This window comes from Papaver somniferum, chromosome 2 (genome assembly GCF_003573695.1).
Source record: "Papaver somniferum cultivar HN1 chromosome 2, ASM357369v1, whole genome shotgun sequence".
Taxonomy (NCBI): Eukaryota; Viridiplantae; Streptophyta; class Magnoliopsida; order Ranunculales; family Papaveraceae; genus Papaver; species Papaver somniferum.
Genome location: NC_039359.1, coordinates 6,595,493 through 6,611,479, shown reverse-complemented (window position 1 = coordinate 6,611,479; position 15,987 = coordinate 6,595,493). Strand labels below are relative to the sequence as shown.

The following is a 15,987-nucleotide window of genomic DNA, read 5'->3' as shown; positions in this document are numbered from 1 at the left end:
CCCGTTCAGGATTGTTTTCAAAAGACGCCATGAAGCCGATCGATTCCGATTATATAGTATTCCGGATGGTCGTCACAACCATCCTCCACCCACAAGTTTATATGGACACCCTGCATATGCTCGGTTGAAACCACATCAGATGGATAAAGTTAGGCAGATGAAGGGATTTAGACCACTTAAGATCCTAAATGCAATAAGGGCGGAAGATAAGGATAACTTGTCCACCATTTCCACAATCAACGCCGCCAAAGCAATGATTAAGAGAACTGAATGGGATGGTAGGTTAATTATGCAACAATCAGAGTGGTTAGCAGAAACTCTTAAGTACACCATGCAAACTAAGGTGGGTCCGGATGAGAAAGTGACTCATATTTTTCTTGCATTCAAGGATGATGGATTTGGCTCAGTGTTTTTACCAGGTTCTATTCATAGATTGCACCTACAATACAAACAAGTATAACATGCCGATGTTGAACGTGGTAAGCCATACTTCGGATAAAAATTCATTCACCGTTGCATGGTGCTTTATGGAAAAAGAAGAAATAGAGGACTATGTTTGGGCGTTGGAACAAGTGAGGTTGATTTACCGTGGAGAAGAGACGCCACATGTTATATTTACGGATAGAGATTTTGCAATTATGAGTGTCGTTCATCAAGTTTTTCCACTTGCTCAACAATTTCTTTGTACGTGGCACATCCAAACCAATATTTTTTCTAATTGCAAGAATCAAATCCAAAAGATCCATACTAAGAAGGGTAATCAACGTTCTAAGGAAGAAGATGAGCGTTTAAGTAAACTTTCCAAAAAAGTGCGAGCGGAATAGAAAAAGAAAGAAAAGGAAAAATACGATGAAGATGGGGATGTATGGAAAGTTTTTTTTCCAAGATTGGGACTATTTGGCTCATTCGAAAATAGAGGTTAAGTATTATGCCAACTTGCAGAAGTTTATTGATGTTTGGAGCACGGATCATAAGAAGGTTGTTGAGTATTGCCTGAATACATGGTTGAATCCTTGGAAGGAGAAGTTTGTTTATGCATGGGACCAATATATACAAGAACTTCAAAAATGAGTCTACAAGTCTTGCATAGCAGTCTTGCAGAGCAGTCTCACAGGTGTTTGAAAAAAAATTGGATCAAAATAGGGGTGGGATAGTTACCGTACAAGAAGCTATTCACGAGCACGCAGAGCATGACCTAAGAAAAATAGTCACTCAGATGGAGTTGAGTAAAGACCGTTTTTTGATGCAACACCTAAGGGACAAAGCTTTGTTATGGTTGGTAGCAAACCAAGTATCATGGTGGGCAATTAACTATATGATGGATGCGCTTATAGATTTTAGAGCTAAAATGGAGGCGGGAAAGGTGATGAATACGAAGTGTAATTGTACAACCGGTATTTGGCTCGGCCTCCCTTGTAAACATAAACTCTATGGGTACAAAGGTTCCATTCTTCTTGAAGATATCGATCCATTCTGGCAGTAACTTTGATTCATCCCAAAGCCCACGGGTTTAGCCGATGAAGAATTTGGAGACTTGGAGATTGGCAAGTACATTATCGAAAAATACCGAAAAATGAATTGTGCAGGAAGACGCATTTTGGTTGCTAACTTGTGGCCGGCCGCCCGTAAGAGCTTGGGGTTTGAAGAAGAGCCAATCAAACAAAAACCACCTGGAATACCAACAACTAAAATGTCATTTAGAGAAACTGTTAACAATGACAAGGGTTGCGATAGAGACCTATCACGTCATGAGCATGTCCAGGCGGAATATGAGGAGTACAAAAAGTATTTAATTCCTAAGAAACGAGGTCGGTCAAAAATGCAAGAAAATGAAGATATGAATATTATTGAGCATGCGGTCGGTACCCAGCAAAGCCAAACTAGTGGTATGGTGATGATAAGAGGAATAAAATGCAATCCTAAGACACCTAGGGATTCGCAAGACCACATCGTGTTGCTTACATTTGTACAAAGAGTATACCGACCAACTTCCTTATGTCATCTTAGATCACCTTATATCCACCGATGACGTTGATGGGGATGGGAATTGTGGTTACCATGTGGCAACCGAACAATTAGGGCATTTCGAGCAAGCCGACGAACTTAACCTCACCAAAATCGAATATGCAAGAATAAGAATGGCGACTAAACTTGTGGAGGAAAAGCAAATCTATTTAACCATGATCATGCAAGGGGATTCAAAAGAGAAAGAATTGGAGTACAAAGAGTTGGTATCTAAAGTGAAATGACGGAAGGGGTCGAAGACGGCCGGTTATAAGTTTTGGATGAAAATGCCTTTTGGCGGTCAACTTTTAGTGGACACATTCACTTGTGCTGTGATTGTATTCAGCAAAGGCTTTCCGGGTGGATCTTGTATGTACGTACCCTCAAGAACTAGGTGTGAGGCGGCGATAAAGAAAATAAGAATTGTAATGGCACATGTCAACGATAACCATTACATAGGTTTGAAGATTTCCGAAGAATGTCCTCTACCACGGGTGGCCTATGGTTATTGGGGAGACTACACCAAGGAATGGACACACCTGTACGAGTATGGAATGAACATGTGGAATGCTTTGGAAGGAACACCAAGTACAATGCCTGAACATGTTGACATGTGCGACTAAATGTGGAAGGAGTTGTTTTGTTTTTGGAGCTTACTATTGTGAAGCATACTTTTTGGATGTTTATATTATCACTAATACTATGGTCGTTTACATTTAAGCAATTTAGGGTAACGACTCTTGCCTTATAAACTTGAGTCGTTACGTAAGTATTCATATATATAAACGACCCTTGTAGTCCAAATGTGATGGTCTCCTGCATGTTTTGGAAATTAACGATCGTTATCGGGCCCATTAAAAAATGAACGACTCTTATCATAGATTGTCGAAGTCGTTAACTGATTATCAATAAACTAACGACTCTGTCAGACCATAAATGAGGGTCTCCTGGATGTTTTGATAATTATGGGTCATTATCGGGCCCATTAAAAAATGAACGACTCTTATCATAGATTGTCGAAGTCGTTAACTAATTATCAATAAACTAACTACTCCTGGATGTTGGTATGCCGGATATTTATTTGAAACAGGGTCGTTAGTTTACATAAACTCAACCCTAACGACTCCATAAATATACGTTCAACGGCTCTTTCTGGAGATACTATTTCCCAAAAAAATAGTCGTTGGGCTATTTTCTATATAAAGATTCAACCATTAACTGCTTAATAGAACTTAAAACAATCTAAGTATATCATTTTCTCAATGGCAAGTTCGTCATCAACTACCAATTCAATTGAAAGCATACTTAGAAGATGCAAGCGACCAACCAAATCAATATTGGCAATGGAAGAAGAGATACGCAAAAGAAACATGCGACCTACTAAAAAACCATACACTTTTACGCCATATCCTACGAAGGAAGAAGAAGAGATGCGCGAGGCTGAAAAACGAGGAAAAGAACAAGCACATCTCCGGGAAGTATTCAAGCAAGTCGAGGAAGAGACCGAATGGGTTAAAAACTATTACAACGTGAAAGATATTTCCGAAGAACATCAAGATGAGAGTATATTTTGGACTCAAGTTGGTTGGAGTCCTTTCGTCAATTACCACAAGAAACTACGCTATGATTATCTACTGTCCCACATTCGTGATAGGACGATTCACGTTATGAGATTGTGCACCAAGTACAACGAGTTTCTAAATAGGTACAAATGGGATAGACGTGCGGCCCAAGTTGCATATACCAAATGGAGAGGAGAGCAGTTTTATCACATCGAAGCCGCAATGGTAGTTGCCTCTCGCACAAAGAAAAGGAATAACATGTAATGTAGATCAACTGTAATGCAACATAAAAATTTATTCCTATGCTACTATTTCCAAGTTTCTAGTAAGTGTCGTTAGCCTTTATATAGGTAGTACAATGACGAGTCAAATTTAACAGATGGGTCGTCAATGCAGAGTCGTTCACTTTTTATATAAATGTCAACGACCCTTTAATAAAATCAAACAGAGTTGGTGGTTTAGCCTACCCTGAGTCGTTGGTCTACAAAAATTGTCTTGGTGACTCTAACATTCACTTCATTACCATAGGTTTTGAGTCGTTGATCTGCAAAACTTTTGGTGACGACTCTAACACTCAAAATTTAGAGTCGTTCATCTGCAAAACATTTGCTGCCGACTCAAACAAAAAGTTGGCATATTTTTCGGATTTTCACATCATTTTAACATTAATATAAGCACAACAACTTCTAAACATAGTTGTAAACATAATTAACACAAGATACCGATAGTACGAACTACAGAAAATAATTGTATCTAAGAAAGACGTAAGTTAAAGTCGACAATACTAAAAGACATAAGTTCTAGATGTTAAACCATACACTTTAAAGTTCTAGACATAATTTCTCCTCACCCATGACTACCACCTCGACCTTGGCCTCGACCTCCGCCTTGACCTCTCTGGCTTCCCTGACTTGATGATGTGCGGCTTTTCTTTGAAGGACCCTGTCCAGGACTGCCCCTTGGAGAACAAGCTTCTTCTCCACTAGCTTGTTCATCACCATCTTCCTTTCCTTTACCCTTTTCTGCACGTTCTTGTCTTAGTTGGCTAGCTGTTCTCCTTGTCTTGTTACATTGCTTTGCTAGATCAGCAAACATTTTCTTTGCTTGTGGATTTTCAATGTGTTGGCTACTCAGCGTACATACGAATTTTCTCAGGTTCTATCACTTCTCCTTTGTCTGCTTTGCAACAAAATGACTTCATAAAAATCTTCACCCGTTCCCTCTGTTTGCATTCAAATACCGATTAAGATTAACATAATTAAAATTGTATGTAAATGATTAACACAATTCGAGAAATAAGTACTTACCACAATCTTAAGAATGGAAGAGTCATCTCTAGTGTCGGCCGTAGAAGCAGAGGAAGATGCTTTGTTGCTCCTCCTACCCGTAGTCTGATCAATCCTTATCACCCGACCGTGGGAGAAGCCTTCATACAATGGCATGTAATCATCGCTTACCTCGTGACCTTCATTAACATGCTCCCACCAAGAGATGTCTACCCTACTAGTAGCCAAATCCTTATTATTCCAATGCTCAGTCTTATGCTCAGGTTCGTAAACAACATCCAACGCCATTCTGTCCGCCTTGCATTTCTTTAACTTATGTTTGAACGGTGGTACATAATCCTCATCAGGTGAATCTTGAATATACTCAAGCTGACGCATTACTCTGTTCGGATTGTTCATTGAGTATCCATAAGGGTAAAACAGAGGGCCATGGTAATATGCAAGATCTATGAGTCCTCCTACTCTATCTTCCTTATAGGGATCAAAGTTTACCTCTTTTCCTGTCATGTTGTCCAATTTTTGGCGCATGGCTAACAACTTCAACTTTTGAGTTTCCCCCTTATCCTGACTTCCACTGTACTTGTATCGAGTTCCTCTTGGTTTAGTGTTGTTCCATGTTAGCTCCAATTGGATGTCTCCATCGTCTTTGATCAATGAGGGGAAATGCTCGTAAATCCACACCTGAAACAACATTAAAACAATAACATAAAGTTAAATCTAAAAATATAGAACAACAAATATTACAAACAACGAACAAATTTGATAACTCAAATTACCTGAAGTAAAGCCAAATTCCCGTTCATTTGAGAAGTTCTTTCCCGGGAAGCCTTTGCCAATTGAGCGTTCAAATGTGCTACTATGGCAGTCCCCCACTAGGCCTGTCAATGGATGCTAACGTAACGGAAATAGGCTCTGTCGCTGCCGTTTCCGTTAAAATTTAGCGGATATCCGTTACCGTTCATTTCCGGCGGAAATAAGAAATTCAAAAACGTTACCGTTACGTTGGACTTACCGGATAACGGATATTTTTCCGCTGCCATCCGGTAAGTCACAGGACAGCCACAAAACAGGCTAAAAACACAGAACAAGTACACATAACAGCTTTAAAATCCAACAAAACAGGTTTTAAATCCATGCCACACCAAAAAAAGACATACAGATGTTCATGCCATTGCCACACAAGAAAACAAGTTCATAATCTTCATGTTTTTTTTGCAAAAAAAAGACATCTCCGTCTCCATTTGAGTCAACAACTGCAAATGCATTCCTCCTCCATCTCCAGATTCTCCTCTGCCAAGTCCCAAGTGCTAACTGCATCTGCAAATGCATTTACCTTATTCCTTAGTCCTGAACTTTTGTATTTTGAAAGAAAAATCAAAAGTGTTAGACATTTTAAGCTGGCAATTTCATTGTCAGTGCAATAAGCCAATAAATTGCAAAAAAAAAAGAAAGATTAAGATGTACCTGTATCACTACTATCACTGTCACTGAGAGTGAGATCTGGCAGCCAATCACCCAAACAAAGCAAAGCTTCAACAAGATATGGAGCTAATGAACTCCTGTGAGATGTGAGAACTCTGCCACCAATACTAAACATAGATTCTGATGCTACACTTGTCACTGGAACTTCCAATACATCTCTTGCAATCCTTGAGAGAATTGGGTACTTAGGAGCATTATTCTTCCACCAACTTAAGATATCAAACCTCATTTCTTCAGTGGCTGTGCCTTTAGGAAGAACTGGTTCTGCTAAGTATGTCTCCAATTCTGACTTCTCAACCTCAAACATATTGTTTTCCATAATGAAATCATCATAACCAAATTCATATGATGTTGTTGTACCTGCAGAGCTCTCAATTGCAGTTGAATGCATTCCAATATCAAAGTAATCTGGAGCTGTAGTGTTAGTTTCATAAGCACAGAAAAGAGCATTGAGTTCAAGCTCAAATTTTTTATAGTGACTTTTATAGTGTTCCACACCATATACTCTCTTCATAACAAACTCCACCCATTTAGATTTGTACCTAGGATCAAAGTGTTACTTTCTTTCCAGTAGCTATCAAATTTCATCCTCATATTCTTGGCCATGTCTATGATATACTCATGCTCACTTGATTCCCAGAGCTTAATGCATCTATTAACTTCTTGAACCCCATTATAATACAAATTTGTTGTGGGATACTTAATCCCGGCAAATTTGGTTGAAAGGACATCAAACAATTCCAAACATTCACATATGTGTACTCCTTGTTGCCACTCCTTAGAGGTTGGTAGTATCTTGAAGTCATCATCCAAATCAGCTAGCCTAGCAAAAGCTTGTCTCAAAAAAATTGCATCCTTTAGCATCTTAAAGGTGGAGTTCCACCTGGTATCCACATCTAAATCGACAGACCTTGAAGCAGGAAGCTTAACTTGGGAAATTGCACATTCAAATCTCTCTTTTCTAGCCTGACTTGACTTGACATATTTTACACACTCTCTAACTGCATCTATAAATGGAGCAACTACTCTCATTCCCCACCCAAAAATTAAGTGCAATATATGATTACAACACCTCATTTGGAACATATTCCCATTAAGAACTAAACAGTCTTTTCTTTGCAGATTTTGGCATGGTAATGCAAGCGGGTTACTGGGAGAAGGTATTCTCTTGTGACAGTGTTTGCATTCAGCTATCAGTACCCCAACCTCCTTCCCACCTTTTACTGTCTTCTTTCCAACCTTCCTTTCAAAATCAACCCATACATCAGACCTTACTGAGCGCATTTTTTTCTTCTCTTCAACTATAACTGGGTCTTCATCTACTTCTACATCTTCTTCTTCTTCTTCTCTAGGACGAATTGCAGGTGTAATAGAAGCAGGTGTTGAATTCACTCCAGAAGCTTGAACTTGGTTGGATGCAGCAGCAGCAGCAGCAACAGCAGGTAAATGTGATGCAACTGAAATAGAGAGATTTTGTGAAGACCCAACATGGTTTGATGCTCCTCTTTTGCTTTGGGACATGATTAATTTCACAAATCTGAAATTGTGAACCCTAATTTCAGAAACCCTAAATTGAAAATTGAGTTTTGAAGATTGAAATTAAACTCAAAGGAAATTGAAGAAGAGAACCCTAGTTTCTAATCAGTAATCACACAGAGAAGATGATGATTTCTAAGGCAGAGAAGACGATGCTTGATTCAGCATCCGTAGTTTCTCTCTTTTTCTCTCTGAGAACTTCTCTGTTGTGTCGAAGTGAAGAACAGAAGAATGACTGAATGAGATGAGATAAACCAAACAATACATAACGTATAAAAAGGGGAACTTAGGCGCAGGCCCAAAAAAAATGTGCATAACTAGTTATGCAGTACAAAGAAAATGTGCATAACCAGTTATCAGATGCATAACTTGTTATGTGGCACAAAAAAAAAGTGCATAACCAGTTATGCAGATGCATAAGACATTATGCAGTACAGAACAATGTGCATAACTAGTTATGCAGATGCATCAAAGGTTATGCACTTATGCTTATCATAAATCACTGCAGATGCAAAGAAAATGTGCATAACTAGTTATGCAGTACAAAGAAAATGTGCATAACCAGTTATGCAGTACGCACGTTAGCGGATAACGGAACTAAACCTAACGGAAATACACGGTTCCACTACCGTCACGTTAAGAAGGGATTATCTGTTAGCTTATCGGTATCGTATATCCGTTTACCGCTATGTCGGATGGTAGCAGTAACGGCTAACATATTATCAGTATCGGCTAACGGAAAATCGGTATCCGGCTAACGAAAATCGGTATCCATTGACAGGCCTATCCCCCAAGAATACTTACTCACCTCCTCCAAGGGATCCAAAAGTTGAAGAAGGTTGACGCTGACTCTGTTTCCTTTGCTATCGGGAAATATAACCGAAGCAAGGACATACAACAAGTATGCGGCTGCCGTCGCACGAACTTCCTTCTCAGAGAGTAGTTCATTGTCTCCGTCTTTCTCAAGTGACCCCGGATACATCTTCCTAATTTCCTTAAGTTTAAACTCTTTCTTTGGGTACTTGTTTCCCTTCACAAAAAGGCCATACGTCGTCTTTTCATCTCATCCAAACAACTTCTCCGTCTATTCATATATTTTTTCCAATCTAGGTTTTTCTTGAACTTGTCACCCGTGGATTTCCCCTCAACCTGCAATCCTAGAATCTGTTCTGCGTCTTCGGGTACGCCATCTCGCCAAAAGAGAATTGGAAAGCATCGACTTCGCCGTAAAACCTCTCAGTAAAACATGATATTGCAGCCTTGTCATATGCAATCACGGAGTTTTGAACGGCAGCATACAAACCTGAGTTTTCAACAATGTCTCGCACTCTTGCACATTCACCTTCCAGGGGCCATTTTTTCATTTTTGCATAAGAAGATTGGTGTCTAAAAAGACGCGTGACATTCTTATGATCCTACGAAAGACAAACAAATAGAATTAAAACATAAGAAATTAAATATCAACAAATCATATGAAAAGCAAAGTTGGGATCGTTACAATTGTCTCATTGATGGTACGGGCCCACGAGCTATCATATCCAAATAGAACTTTGCCGCCATCTTTAGGTTCACCTCTGGCTTTCCCACCGGGTAGACGAGTAAGATGTAAACGCGTGGGTGGAATGTGTCGCGCACTCGATGCATTTGGAACTTTCTTCTTCGGCTGTGGATGTGACTGTGGCTGTGTTTGCGCCGCATCCTCCCCATCCTCCTGAATCTCCTCCTCCTCATCATCATCATCACCACTAATACCATCATTTCTTTCCTTACCATATTTATCATTACCATCATCCTCATCCCTTCTTCATCACCGCTAGCACCACCTTTTCCATCCTCATCCTCATCCTCATCATCATCATTACCTTCATCCTCCTCCTCATCCTGAATCTTCTCCTCCTAATTTCTATGATTACCACCATCACCACCATTACCATCATTACCATCATCATCATCATAAGCAACATATTCACCTCCTAAAGCAATTTCGTCATGTTCTGCGACTTCTTCTTCTATGCTTCCAGTTGCAGATATAACAGGAGAGGATGAAGAGGACAATTCAGACGAATCATCACATGGGTCTCTGGGTTCGCGGATAAGTAAGGTTACCTCACTTGGTGTTTTTCCTCGTAATAGACCGGCATTTGGGTATTTTGTGTTGCGGGGAGGTCTGGATGGAGGAGTTACCAGTGCAAGCTTATCTTTTTTATTCTTGCTATTGTAGGTCAAAGACAACAAAACAAGAAATATCAAAGGGTCGTCAGAATTTTTTTTTAAAATAAACGACCCTTTCACTATTTGGGACAGATATCTGTTTAGGCATATCAAAGGGTCGTCAGATTTTTTTTTTAAAATAAACGACCCTTTCATTATTTGGGACAGAGATGTGTTTAGGCATACCATAGGGTCGTCAGATTTTTTTTTTTAAAATAAACGACCCTTTCATTATTTGGGACAGAGATGTATTTAGGCATATCATAGAGTCGTTGATGAATAAAAAGGGTCGTCTATAGAAACTAGCACACAACCTAACTAGAGTCGTTTTCACATATTACTAATGGTTAACGATCTTTTATTAACTTAACATGCAGATCAAAAATCGTTAAGAAAAAAAAATATTTGTTAACGATTCTAACCTCTAAAAAAATTTACAGCAAGGATCGTTTTCTCCGCCACCCTAATGGTTAACGATTTTTGATGAAATTTACATGCATCCGCAAAATCGTTAAGAAATAAAACCTAGTGATTAACGACTCAATTTCTGAGAATCCTATTTTCTCGATTCAAACCCTAATTTTTCAGTAGAACATCAAATTAAACACAAACCCAAGTTACAGTTGGGGGTTTTAGTGAACATACCTTCTGATCGGAGCCATTTCCTTCACCGGCTGATTTGATTTTTTGCTCAGTCTCTGATGCTCCTTCGCTGCATTAACTGCATCTACCAGATTAGGTATTTGATTTGCCTTTCTAACGATCTGCTTTGTACGAGCCATGTTTGTAGAAGAAGTTAATCGTTAATCGTCGATTAAAATTAATCGACGATTACGCGAAGAATTGGTTGAGAAAATAAAAATTCTCCCCCGAGTCGTTCATGGAGAAGATGGAGGTGCAGAGAGAGGGGAAGGGAGGAGAAGAAGAAGAGTTTTGTTTTGAGTTGTGAATATGGGCCGCACTCGATTAGTTTTAGGATTTTAGGTTTAGTTATTAGAGAAGGATAAAATAGGTATTTCATTCTCATTTTTGGAAGTTCCATATATTTTTGGGTGTGGGTATAAAATGTGTCATGGCCCCCAATTAGTTTCCATGGCCCCCAATTCAACCTTGTTTAGTAATTGTCCTAATTTAAGCGCTACCAAATTATTTCATCAAGAATCTGGGAGAAAAAAAAGGGGAAATACCATGGTCGTATCAAATTGTGGATATACGTAGGATTTCAAAAAAAAAAAACGATATGTACAAGGGTCATGAGACTCATCACACTGTATCCTAATTTACACGGCTGCATAGAGTATTCATTCCAAAGGTTATGTTTTGTTCTAACAAAACTCTTTGTCTTTATATAATGTAGAGAAGTGCAACTGTTTCGGCAGGCAAATTATAGAGAATTTATTAAGCAGCCTAGCTTTCTTTATGAGATGTCAGATGTGCAAGTATCATGAAGAAACTTCAGCCGGTGGAGACTCAGTTTAGTAACTTTTCGTCTCCAAAGCTCTCTATATCTGATTTTTGGGTTTGGTGGATACTTAGGATGTGCCTCAACTTTTCTATTAACTGTTGTCACTTGCCCTATAGAGTACCCATCATTTCATTCCAGATTTTTGGATAACAGGTTTGCGGAACATGCCTTGGAATGAACCTATTTTGAAGCCAATACTGGCATTTTTCATGGACACCAAGAAGTCAGGATATTACCCTGGTTGACTGTCATTCATCCTGGTGGTCCAGTTCATGAAATCATGGCCTGATAGCTCAGCGGACAACTAATAAGAATCAGATTCAGATGCATAGAAGAAAAGGGGAACACCATCTCCAACCAAACGCATATAAAACGTATTATAATTCAACTAAAGAGATTAGAGGTCAAAGAATTTCGTAGCCTGACTTATATACTCAAAAAAACCAAAACCAAAACCAAAACCCATTTCCAGTAGCAAGTACCGGGTCGGGTAGGAGACAAGGTTAACTCCCCAAAATAGGACATAGTTTTTACGCCGGCCTGACTTATATACTCATCATGTATAAATGAAGAGAAATTATGAAACTTACAGAGATAACAATAACAACCCGATTTGTCTCGTTTGATGCTAACCTCAAAGGAATAGATTGATTACTTTCTTCAGTTTGTTTCTCTCCCCATTCCAAAGACGGGATGAAGGAGCTATTAAATGAGATCATCAGAAATACATACAGAGAGCATGAAATAAACAATCGGATGTTTAACTTCTAAGCAAAAGCCTAAGTTGAGGCATAGATCATGGAGTAGCAATTGCTGAGAATGACTTTCAAAATTCATATGAGATGAACTCACCAACCTTAAGTTATACATGTATTTCCTACTACGTAGATTATTGTACAAAGAACAATTGAATATAGGAGGCATGTTATGTCCAACAAGCACACACCATATTTTGCTATTCGAGAAAACATGTAAAAATCTGTCATAAATAATCTACTCACTACTGCCTTCTTTTAGAAAATTCTCGTTTGTTTGATTCTCTTGCGAGCAATTTCCGAAATCAGCTCTCCTCCTATACCTCTATTCTCTCGCCTGCCTCCAAAAAAAAAAAACGAGGGTCATTCCCGTTAGAAAGTAAAATGTTTTGTTTTCTCTACAAAAAGTTCACAGATAGCACAAATTCAGTTGCCTTCTACACGAATAAAAACCTATACAAATTGTGGTGAAGTTTTGAACCACTTGAGATACTGAGGTAATTTTCTAGAAATTGACTATCATACGAATTTAGGATTAATCTATATCTAATCTCTGACAGAAGAAAATCCATACAAGCAGAAAATGAGCAAATACAAAACCATAAAAAAAATAAAATAGAAAACCAATTTCTAGGATCTGCGAAAATAATGACCACAGATAATCTAAAGAAACATATTCAAGAGTCAGCATACTTCAACAGTGCAGTAACGACTGCAATGGTGACTAAATGATTACATGTTGAGAAATACTCAGTTCCACTTCAATAATTCAACACAATATTCATTAGGCGTAACCCATCCAGAGGAGGCAAGAATAACAGAAAAGTATGGTAATTTCTTAACACTAGCAACTTCTAAATTGAAAATTCCCGAATCATAGGTGTCAGCATACTTCAACAGTGCAGTAACGACAACAAGTGACTAAATGATTACACGTTGAGAAATACTCAGTTCCACTTCAATAATTCAACACAATATTCATTAGGCGTATCCCATCCAGAGGAGGCAAGAATAGCAGAAAAGTATGGTAATTTCTTAACACTAGCAACTTCTAAATTGAAAATACCCGAATCATAGGTAATACGTAGTGTAGTTTATCATTGACAGGTTTGGCGTACTCACCAACAAAACAAATTCGGTTCCCTTTATTAAATACAAAGAATTCAGTAGCTAACTAACATACAGATGAATTTATACATGTGAACAACATAAGAACACCTAAATATTTCACTTCAACCGATTTTGGCACACTTGAAACCATTGTGGAAACATCAAATCGAATTGTATATTATCCATAAAAGAAAAGTTTGGGATTATCACCTACACGGTCAATATAATGAAACATTAGGTTCGTTCCCCAAATGAAACGACCAAATAATCTAGCAGAAGATCACAACGACGAGTTAATTCTGGCAAAGTTGGTGCCTGCTTACAGTATCGAATAAAAGAATCGTCCATTCTTCACTTCCTCTTCCTAAACCCCTAAACTGATCAAGTGTTGAAACAACAAGGTAAAAAATTTCCATCGAAGTAGGACTCGAAATAAAACAACTTGTCTGCTGTCTCAAGAATAAACGATAATTATCATACTCCTACTCAGGCTTTCAAGTTATCGCTAAATTTAATACATAATACATTTGGGGAAGTTGTAAGTTGGACTTGTATTTAGTAAGAGGGTTTGACAAATAAAACAATCCAACCTGGTAATGACCTACAACAACATTTTCTGATCAAATAAAATAACTTGTTTAGTTAGTTGTTCTCTTTGTTTTGTGTGTTACATGCTGATAGCTCAACCCCGGCAAAACAGAGTTCAATTTTCATATTAACCATACAGTTAAATTTTTTATTATTGAAACACCCTTTAATAACACAATTAGGTGATCCCAAATTTAGCAAAGAAATGCAGAAATTTGAGAAATGTAATCAAAATGAAAACTCTAGAAAGAGAGTGCACATTCAAAACTGGAACAACTCAATCACAATCCCCCAATTGCTACTGGTTAGTCAATGTATACAAAATTGCAGCCACTTAAAGTCAGCAAAAATTTACTAAACACTCAAGGAAAAATATCCCCAAATTGTATCATAAACCCTAAATCACTCAAAAGAACCAAAAACGGCAGCAAAGAAAGAAATTTCCAAAAGTATAAAAAATATAAAATCACTCACTGAAATCATTTGTCATCGTTTCCGAAAAGTAATCGAAGTCGGGAAGCTAGTAAACCAGTAGAATCAAGAGCTGCTTCATCAAGAAGACTACGCTTAATATTCTTCATTTTCTCAGTGAGTTTTTCGTGCTCCTCCCTAAGATCATAGTTATCTTCTTGGAGACTATGGAGACGGTATTTTTGACCTAAAGATCTCATGCTCAAAAATAAGATTCCACCCATTGCAAAGAACTGGATGAAGCTGTCTTTCCGTTTTAGGGCATTCGCCAATAGCCCTATTTGCTTTTTAGTACCTGAGGAAGACGCCATGGAAACTGATTTTGGGTACCAGATTCAGATGGGCTTGGGAGAGAATTAAATGAGGAAGGAGAACTGAAAGTCTGAAACAGAAGTAAGAAGGTTTGGAAAACGGAGGTTTTTTCCGAGAAAACTGCCGTTAAAATGTGCGCATGAGGGTCACCCTTATCCAATTAACAGGTTAACACCGATAAATAAATAAAACGGTGTTAAACTGCTGTTAAAATCAGCCTCGAGGCTCGCTGGTAAGTTTCAGTAAAAAGAGATGGTTCAGCAGGGTGAAAGAGCTCTTGTATTCCCTAACCTTCAAATATAACCTTTCACATGATTTGTTGCAAGTCATTAGGGACCTTACCTACGATTAATCGAAAAGGATGTGGAAGTGCAAGAATGGTTGAGTTTTTTCTACAACTGGAGCAACGACTACTAGTAGGTAGCGAAAACCCAATACCTTGGTCTACTAGTGCGGAAACTGCTATCTACAAAGTTTGATAATTATCTTTTTGTTTTTATCCATTTTATAAGTCTGTTTGTGCATCTGTTCCTTCCGGATACTCTGTTTATACTATACTTTTTGGTGGTACTAGATCGAGTGAAAGGTACTCTTCCTTTGTTGGATGCTCCTCCTGGATTTAGGCAGTAAAAAAGGGTTGGGGGTTCTTCTTTCTGCCATTTCTTCCGGTCTTTGGTCTTTTACATATGGCTAATCACCCTTTTTTACTGATTTAAGGCAGTATTCCTATAGAAGGAAAATAGATTCTTAGGAGATAAGGAAATACTTCATACACAAGGTAATATTCCTAGATAATGAAATACACCTAGAAAATGAATTATTCCTAGGTAAGGAAATAAATTCCTATAAGGTTTGGGAAACCATTAAAGCTATAAATAGAGATATTTAGCTCATAGCTAAGACATCTATAATATGGTTTGTGATACAGACACACCTAGATCTAGATAGTGTGGTTGCAGACACATCTAAGAAAGGAGGTTTGGGAGACAAATCACCTAGAGATAAGTTTGTGAGACAATTATTATAGTAAAAGCAAGCTTAGCAAACAGTTTAAGGTTATTCACCTAGAGAGATTATGAGTGTAACAAAGAGAGAATTGTAATATATAGTTTTCTTGTTCGTAATCTAGAGAAGATATTTTCTTCGAATCTGATTTCTAGTGTGTTCTGTTTTCTAGTTTTCGTCTTTTATTATTCTGAATTTCA

At 38.1% G+C, this 15,987-nt stretch overlaps 1 long non-coding RNA gene across 2 annotated transcripts; it reads right to left on the bottom strand.

Annotated features, from left to right (window-relative positions):
- Positions 1-12,286: 12,286 nt before the first annotated feature.
- LOC113346772 lies at positions 12,287-14,906 on the bottom strand. Of its 2 annotated transcripts, none has more exons than XR_003358617.1 (2): positions 14,474-14,906; positions 12,287-12,642 (listed from the first exon to the last, which is right to left on the bottom strand). It is a non-coding gene; the product is annotated as an uncharacterized LOC113346772 (long non-coding RNA). The 2 variants fall into 2 exon arrangements; XR_003358616.1 differs by having other exon boundaries at positions 12,287-12,638; positions 14,474-14,902.
- Between the last annotated feature and the right edge of the window lie 1,081 nt (positions 14,907-15,987).